The sequence below is a fragment of the Vespa crabro genome, chromosome 2 (assembly GCF_910589235.1).
Source record: "Vespa crabro chromosome 2, iyVesCrab1.2, whole genome shotgun sequence".
Classification (NCBI taxonomy): domain Eukaryota; kingdom Metazoa; phylum Arthropoda; class Insecta; order Hymenoptera; family Vespidae; genus Vespa; species Vespa crabro.
Window position 1 is genome coordinate 12,890,985 of NC_060956.1, and position 10,014 is coordinate 12,900,998.

Consider the following 10,014-nt stretch of genomic DNA (forward strand, 5'->3'; position numbering starts at 1 on the left):
TTTCGACCATACGCCTCTATGAGCATAAAATCGTATATACGATATGAAACAATGTTAATACATCAATACCAAGATAAAAAGGATGTTTGATCTTCTGAAATACCATGTCTGAATAGATTGGTAACATTTTTCGTACTGTTGTCCGGGAAAATTCATTGTTTTCACCATTTTACCTCAGCATATAGCGAAATTCGCATATGTCGATCAGGTTTCTCGATAATTATCATGTCCAACACGTATTTACGCATAGTCGGAAAGAAATATTCTAGTTTCATTCTTTATTCTGCGTCGAAAAAATATAAAATCATTGAAATTGAATGTGATTTCAACCTTTCATTTATCGACGATACGCCTTTATGAGCATAAAATCGTATATACGATATGAAACAATGTTAATACATCAATACCAAGATAAAAAGGATGTTTGATCATCTGAAATACAATGTCCGAATAGATTGGTAACATTTTTCGTACTGTTGTCCGGGAAAATTCATTGTTTTCACCATTTTACCTCAGCATATAGCGAAATTCGCATATGTCGATCAGGTTTCTCAATAATTATCATGTCCTACACGTATTTACGCATAGTCGGAAAGAAATATTCTAGTTTCATTCTTTATTCTGCGTCGAAAAAATATAAAATCATTGAAATTGAATGTGATTTCAACCTTTCATTTATCGACGATACGCCTTTATGAGCATAAAATCGTATATACGATATGAAACAATGTTAATACATCAATACCAAGATAAAAAGGATGTTTGATCATATGAAATACAATGTCCGAATAGATTGGTAACATTTTTCAAACTGTGGAACGAGTATTTTCACTGTTTTCATGATAATATTTCCGCATATAGCGAAATTCGCATGTGTCGATCAGTTTTCTCGATAATTCTCATGTTAAAAAACGTATTTACACATAGTCGGAATGATATATTCTAGTTTCATTCTTTATTCTGTGTCGAAGGTATATAAAATCCTTGAAAGTGAATGAGATTTCAACCTTTCGTTCTTCGACGATACGCCTTTATAAGCATAAAATCGTATATACTATATGAAACAATGTTAAGACATCAATTCCAAGATAAAAAAGATGTTTGATCTTATGAAATACAATGTCTGAATCGATTGGTAACATTTTTCAAACTGTTGTACGAGTAAGTTCAAAGATTTCACCATTTTATCTCAGCATATAGCGAAAAACGCATATGTCGATCAGGTTTCTCGATAATTATCATGTTACAACACGTATTTACGCATAGTCGGAAAGAAATATTCTAGTTTCATTCTTTATTCTGCGTCGAAAAAATATAAAATCATTGAAATTGAATGTGATTTCAACCTTTCATTTTTCGACGATACGCCTTTATGAGCATAAAATCGTATATACGATATGAAGCAAAGTTAAGACATCAATTCCAAGATAGAAAAGATTTTTGATCTTCTGAAATACAATGTCCGAATAGATTGGTAACATTTTTCAAACTGTGGAACGAGTATTTTCACTGTTTTCATGATAGTATTTCCGCATATAGCGAAATTCACATGTGTTGTTCAGTTTTCTCGATAATTTTCATGTTAAAGCACGTATTTAAAAATAGTCGGAAAGAAATATTCTAGTTTCATTCTTTATTCTGCGCCGAAAGTATTTAAAATCCTTGAAAGTAAATGAGATTTCAACCTTTCGTTCTTCGACGATACGCCTTTATGAGCATAAAATCGTATATAGGATATGAAACAATGTTAAGACATCAATTCCAAGACAAAAAAGAAGTTTGATCTTCTGAAATACAATGTCCGAATCGATTGGTAACATTTTTCAACCTGTGATTCGCGTAAGTTCAATGATTTCATGATTTTATTTCCGCATATCGAAATTCGCATGTTTCGATCAGGTATATCGATAATTTGAATGTTTAAAAAAAAATTTACACAAAGTAAGAAAGATATATTCTTGTTTCATTCTGTATTCTGATTCGATGGAATGTAAAATCATTGAAATTGAAGGAGATTTCAACATTTCGTTTTTAGACAATACGTCTTTATGAGCAAAAAATCGTATATACGATGTGAAACAATGTAAATACATCGAATCCAAAATAAAATAGATGTTTGATCTTCTGAAATACAATATCCCAATCGATTGGTAGCATTTTTCAAATTGTGGTACGAGTATGCTCAATGTTTTCACGAATTTATCTCCGCAAATAGCGAAATTAGCATTAGTTGATCAGATTTTTGGATAATTTACATGTTTAATCTCGTATTTCCTCATAGTCAGAAAGATATATTCTTGATTCTTCCTTTATTCTGTGTCGACAGAATATGAAATCATTGAAATTGTATGAGATTTCAACAATTCGTTTTTCGACGTTAAGCCTTTATGAGCGAAAAATCGTCTATAGTATATGAAACAAGGTTACAACGTGGATTTCAATATAAAATAGTATTTTAATATTCTGAAATACAATATCCAAATCGTTTGGGAGCATTTCTCAAATTGCGGTACGAGCATTTTAAAAGTTTTCACGTTTTTATTTACGCATATATCGAAATTAGCATGTGTTGATCAGCTTTTTCGATAATTTTCATGTTGAAACACGTATTTACACATAGTCAGGAAGACATATTCTTGTAATATTTTTTAATCTGTGTCGACAGAATACAAAATCATTGAAATTGAATAAGATTTCAATATTTGGATTTTTAGCGATATGCCTTTATGCGCGAAAAATCGTATAGAGGATAAGAAACAAGGTTAAAACGTGGATTGCAATATAAATTAGATGTTTGATCTTATGAAATACAATGTCCGAATCGATTGGTAACAATTTTCAAACTGTTGTACGAGTAAGTTCAAAGATTTCACCATTTTATCTCAGCATATAGCGATAAACGTATATGTCGATCAGGTTTCTCGATAATTATCATGTTACAACACTAATTTACACATAGTCGGAAAGATATAATCTAGTTTCATTCTTTATTCTGTGTCGAATTAATATAAAATCATTGAAATTGAATGTGATTTCAACCTTTCATTTTTCGACGATACGCCTTTATGAGCATAAAATCGTATATACGATATGAAACAATATTAATACATCAATATCAAGATAAAAAAGATGTTTGATCTTATGAAATACAATGTCTGAATCGATTGGTAACATTTTTCAAACTGTTGTACGAGTAAGTTCAAAGATTTCACCATTTTATCTCAGCATATAGCGATAAACGCATATGTCGATCAGGTTTCTCGATAATTATCATGTTACAGCACGTATTTACGCATAGTCGGAAAGATATATTCTAGTTTCATTCTATAATCTGCGTCGAAAATATATAAAATCATTGAAATTGAATGTGATTTCAAACTTTCATTTTTCGACAATACGCCTTTATGAGCATAAAATCGTATATACGATATGAAACAATGTTAATACATCAATACCAAGATAAAAAGGATGTTTGATCTTCTGAAATACCATGTCTGAATAGATTGGTAACATTTTTCGTACTGTTGTCCGGGAAAATTCATTGTTTTCACCATTTTACCTCAGCATATAGCGAAATTCGCATATGTCGATCAGGTTTCTCGATAATTATCATGTTACAACACGTATTTACGCATAGTCGGAAAGAAATATTCTAGTTTCATTCTTTATTCTGCGTCGAAAAAATATAAAATCATTGGAATTGAATGTGATTTCAACCTTTCATTTATCGACGATACGCCTTTATGAGCATAAAATCGTATATACGATATGAAACAATGTTAATACATCAATACCAAGATAAAAAGGATGTTTGATCATCTGAAATACAATGTCCGAATAGATTGGTAACATTTTTCATACTGTGGAACGAGTATTTTCACTGTTTTCATGATAATATTGCCGCATATAGCGAAATTCGCATGTGTCGATCAGTTTTCTCGATAATTCTCATGTTAAAAAACGTATTTACACAAAGTCGGAATGATATATTCTAGTTTCATTCTTTATTCTGTGTCGAAGGTATATAAAATCCTTGAAAGTGAATGAGATTTCAACCTTTCGTTCTTCGACGATACGCCTTTATGAGCATACAATCGTATATACGATATGAAACAATGTTAAGACATCAATTCCAAGATAGAAATGATTTTTGATCATCTGAAATACAATGTCCGAATAGATTGGTAACATTTTTCAAACTGTGGAACGAGTATTTTCACTGTTTTCATGATAATATTTCCGCATATAGCGAAATTCGCATGTGTCGATCAGTTTTCTCGATAATTCTCATGTTAAAGAACGTATTTACACATAGTCGGAATGATATATTCTAGTTTCATTCTTTATTCTGTGTCGAAGGTATATAAAATCCTTGAAAGTGAATGAGATTTCAACCTTTCGTTCTTCGACGATACACCTTTATGAGCATAAAATCGTATATACGATATGAAACAATGTTAAGACATCAATTCCAAGATAAAAAAGATGTTTGATCTTATGAAATACAATGTCCGAATAGATTGGTAACATTTTTCAAACTGTGGAACGAGTATTTTCACTGTTTTCATGATAATATTTCCGCATATAGCGAAATTCGCATGTGTCGATCAGGTTTCTCGATAATTATCATGTTACAACACGTATTTACGCATAGTCGGAAAGATATAATCTAGTTTCATTATTTATTCTGCATCGAAAAAATATAAAATCATTGAAATTGAATGTGATTTCAACCTTTCATTTTTCGACGATACCCCTTTATGAGCATAAAATCGTATATACGATATGAAACAATGTTAATACATCAATACCAAGATAAAACGGATGTTTGATCTTCTGAAATACCATGTCTGAATAGATTGGTAACATTTTTCGTACTGTTGTCCGGGAAAATTCATTGTTTTCACCATTTTACCTCAGCATATAGCGAAATTCGCATATGTCGATCAGGTTTCTCGATAATTATCATGTTACAACACGTATTTACGCATAGTCGGAAAGAAATATTCTAGTTTCATTCTTTATTCTGCGTCGAAAAAATATAAAATCATTGGAATTGAATGTGATTTCAACCTTTCATTTATCGACGATACGCCTTTATGAGCATAAAATCGTATATACGATATGAAACAATGTTAATACATCAATACCAAGATAAAAAGGATGTTTGATCATCTGAAATACAATATCCGAATAGATTGGTAACATTTTTCATACTGTGGAACGAGTATTTTCACTGTTTTCATGATAATATTGCCGCATATAGCGAAATTCGCATGTGTCGATCAGTTTTCTCGATAATTCTCATGTTAAAAAACGTATTTACACAAAGTCGGAATGATATATTCTAGTTTCATTCTTTATTCTGTGTCGAAGGTATATAAAATCCTTGAAAGTGAATGAGATTTCAACCTTTCGTTCTTCGACGATACGCCTTTATGAGCATACAATCGTATATACGATATGAAACAATGTTAAGACATCAATTCCAAGATAGAAATGATTTTTGATCATCTGAAATACAATGTCCGAATAGATTGGTAACATTTTTCAAACTGTGGAACGAGTATTTTCACTGTTTTCATGATAATATTTCCGCATATAGCGAAATTCGCATGTGTCGATCAGTTTTCTCGATAATTCTCATGTTAAAGAACGTATTTACACATAGTCGGAATGATATATTCTAGTTTCATTCTTTATTCTGTGTCGAAGGTATATAAAATCCTTGAAAGTGAATGAGATTTCAACCTTTCGTTCTTCGACGATACACCTTTATGAGCATAAAATCGTATATACGATATGAAACAATGTTAAGACATCAATTCCAAGATAAAAAGGATGTTTGATCTTCTGAAATACCATGTCTGAATAGATTGGTAACATTTTTCGTACTGTTGTCCGGGAAAATTCATTGTTTTCACCATTTTACCTCAGCATATAGCGAAATTCGCATATCTCGATCAGGTTTCTCGATAATTATCATGTTACAACAAGTATTTACGCATAGTCGGAAAGTAATATTCTAGTTTCATTCTTTATTCTGCGTCGAAAAAATATAAAATCATTGAAATTGAATGTGATTTCAACCTTTCATTTTTCGACGATACGCCTTTATGAGCATAAAATCGTATATACGATATGAAACAAAGTTAAGACATCAAATCCAAGATAGAAAGGATTTTTGATCTTCTGAAATACAATGTCCGAATAGATTGGTAACATTTTTCAAACTGTGGAACGAGTATTTTCACTGTTTTCATGATAATATTTCCGCATATAGCGAAATTCGCATGTGTCGATCAGGTTTCTCGATAATTATCATGTTACAACACGTATTTACGCATAGTCGGAAAGATATAATCTAGTTTCATTATTTATTCTGCATCGAAAAAATATAAAATCATTGAAATTGAATGTGATTTCAACCGTTCATTTTTCGACGATACCCCTTTATGAGCATAAAATCGTATATACGATATGAAACAATGTTAATACATCAATACCAAGATAAAAAGGATGTTTGATCTTCTGAAATACCATGTCTGAATAGATTGGTAACATTTTTCGTACTGTTGTCCGGGAAAATTCATTGTTTTCACCATTTTACCTCAGCATATAGCGAAATTCGCATATCTCGATCAGGTTTCTCGATAATTATCATGTTACAACACGTATTTACGCATAGTCGGAAAGAAATATTCTAGTTTCATTCTTTATTCTGCGTCGAAAGTATATAAAATCATTGAAATTGAATGAGATTTCAACCTTTCGTTTTTCGACGATACGCCTTTATGAGCATAAAATCGTATATTGGATATGAAACAAATTTAAGACATCAATTCCAAGATAGAAATGATTTTTGATCATCTGAAATACAATGTCCGAATAGATTGGTAACATTTTTTAAAAACTGTGGAACGAGTATTTTCACTGTTTTCATGATAATATTTCCGCATATAGCGAAATTCGCATGTGTCGATCAGGTTTCTCGATAATTCTCATGTTAAAAAACGTATTTACACATAGTCCGAATGATATATTCTAGTTTCATTCTTTATTCTGCGTCGAAAAAATATAAAATCATTGAAATTGAATGTGATTTCAACCTTTCATTTTTCGACGATACGTCTTTATGAGCGAAAAATCGTATATACGATGTGAAACAATGTAAATACATCGAATCCAAGATAAAATAGATGTTTGATCTTCTGAAATACAATATCCCAATCGATTGGTAGCATTTTTCAAATTATGGTACGAGTATGCTCAATGTTTTCACAATTTTATCTCCGCATATAACGAAATTCGCATTTGTTGATCAGATCTTTGGATAATTTTCATTTTAAATCTCTCATTACACATAGTAGGAAAGATATATTCTTGTTTCATTCTGTATTCTGCGTCGATGGAATATAAAATCATTGAAATTGAATGAGATTTCAACTTTTCGTTTTTCGATGATACTCTTATATGAGCGAACAATCGTATATACGATAAGAAAAAATGTTAAAGACTACGATTGCAATATAAAATAGATATTTGACCTTATGAAATGCAAAGTTCCGAATCGATTGGTAACATTTTTCAAACTGTTGTACAAGTATTTTCAACGATTTCACGATTTCATCTTTGCTTATAGCGAAATTTGCATGTGTCCATTAGGTTTTTGACAATTTTCATGTTAAAACACGTATTAAGACATAGCAAAAACGTTATATTCTGTTATCTTCTATATTCTGCGTCGATAAAATATAAAATCAATGAAAATACTTGTACCACAGTTTCGAAAATGGCACCAATTGATTCAGAGCAATGCATTTCTTAATTACAAACTACAATTTTTATGGGAATCGAAGCTTCTGACATTATTACTTATCGTACATACGATTTATCGTTCATTTACGCGCATCGCCGAAATACAGAAAGTTAAGATTTCTATTAATTTCATTGATATTATATACTATCTACGCACAGTAAAGATGTAGCAAGTATATTACGTTTTTGCTATGTGAAAATATCTATTTTAACATGTAAATTGTTGAATAATGTAATCGACACATGCTTATTTCGCTATATGAGAAGATAAGAATGGTAAAATCTTCGAGATTACATGTACCACAGTTCTGAAAATGTTACCAAACGATTCAGATCATTGCATTTCATAACATCAATATAATATTTTTATTGGAATCGAAGATTTTAACATTATTTTATATCGTACATATACGCGTATCGTCGATATACGAAAAGTTGAAATGTCTATTTATTTCGTCTATTTTATATTCCATCGAAGCGGGATAAAGAATATATCAAGAATTTAACGTATTTACTATGTGTAAATACGTATCTTAACATGTAAATTATGGAAATATGTAACCGCACATGCGAATTTCGCTATAAGGATGTTAATAATCGAAAAATCTTCGGAAATATTTGTCCCATAATTTGGAAAATTTTACCAATCGAGTCTGAACAATGATTTTCTTAAGATCAAACAACTGTTATTATAAAAATCGATGTTTTTAAAATTGCTTCTTATCGTATATACGAGTTTTCGTTCATATAGGCTTATTGTCAAAATCGTAAAAGTTGAATTCTTTATTAATTTCATTGATTTTAGATTCTATCGACGCAGATTAAAGAATATAACAAGGACATAGCGTATTTACTATGTGGAAATATGTATTTTAACATATAAATTGTCGAAAAATGTAATCGACACATACAATTTTCGTAATAAAGAAGTTAATAAACGAAATATCTCCGGAAATTATTATTATTATTATTATTATTATTATTATTATTATTATTATTATTATTATTATTATTATTATTATTCAGAGAGACGATCCCGAACGTCTCTCTAGCCAACGAACAACTTGTGGCAAGAGTCGCAGGCTGGCAGGTAATTGAGGATTATACCGGGAGCGACCATCAGTACATCCTCTTCGATGTACACTATAGGAGGCCAGCCGTGACAACTCCAGTAAGACCCCCCCGGTGAATCATTGCAAAAATGGATCGAGAGAGGCTGTCTTCGGTCTTAAATGAAGGATGGAGATCCCTTCAAATTGCTTCCGCGAGTCTATCGCCACATGCGCAATCCAGGAGGATTACTGCAGCAACTATGCAGCTCATCCAAAAGGCGTGCACGATAGCGGTGCCAAAGACGAAAAAGAAACGGCAAAGGCGTCCTGCATACTGTTGGACGAACGAGATCGCAGATCTACGTAAGAGGTGCTTAAAGTTGCGCCGTGTAGCACAACGTGCGAAGAGACGCGACCTCGACGCTGTTCCCTTGGCTGCAGAGTATCAGGTGGCCAAAAAAGCTCTCAAGAGGGCCATCAAGGCCAGTCAACGACGGTGCTGGAAGGAGCTGTGCCTGGAAGTCGATCAAAATCCGTGGGGATTAGGGTATCAGATCGTTACATGTAAGCAGGGGACACAAATGCAAGGAATCCCTCAAGACAAGAGGACGTTGGAAAACATCGTGCATACTCTATTCCCCTCACAACCGAAGAGAGAGATTAGCACGGCAGCGCCTGATATAACCGAGGCGCCACAATTTACAGAAAAGGAGCTATTCAGGGCCGCATCATCTATGCGGAAGAAGAAAGCCCCAGGACCTGACGGACTTCCAGGAGAATTAATTAAAGCCGTCGCGGAGAGTCACCCTGAGCTCTTGCTAAACATGTATAACATGTGCCTCAGGGAGGGCATCTTCCCCGCCCCGTGGAAGAAAACGAGGCTTGTGCTCATCAGCAAGGGCAAGGGTCCAGCAGATGCAGCTTCGTCATACAGACCCATCTGTATGCTCGATACGGCTGGCAAGCTCCTGGAGAAGCTGCTTAGGCCACGACTGCACGCAGCCGTGAGGGCAGCAGGGGATCTCGCTGCCCGCCAGTATGGATTTCGATCCGGCCACTCCACCATCCACGCAGTTCAGGAGGTTGTCACGGCCGCTAAAATGACGGAGCGCGGGAATCACCATTCCCACCCTTTGTGTCTGCT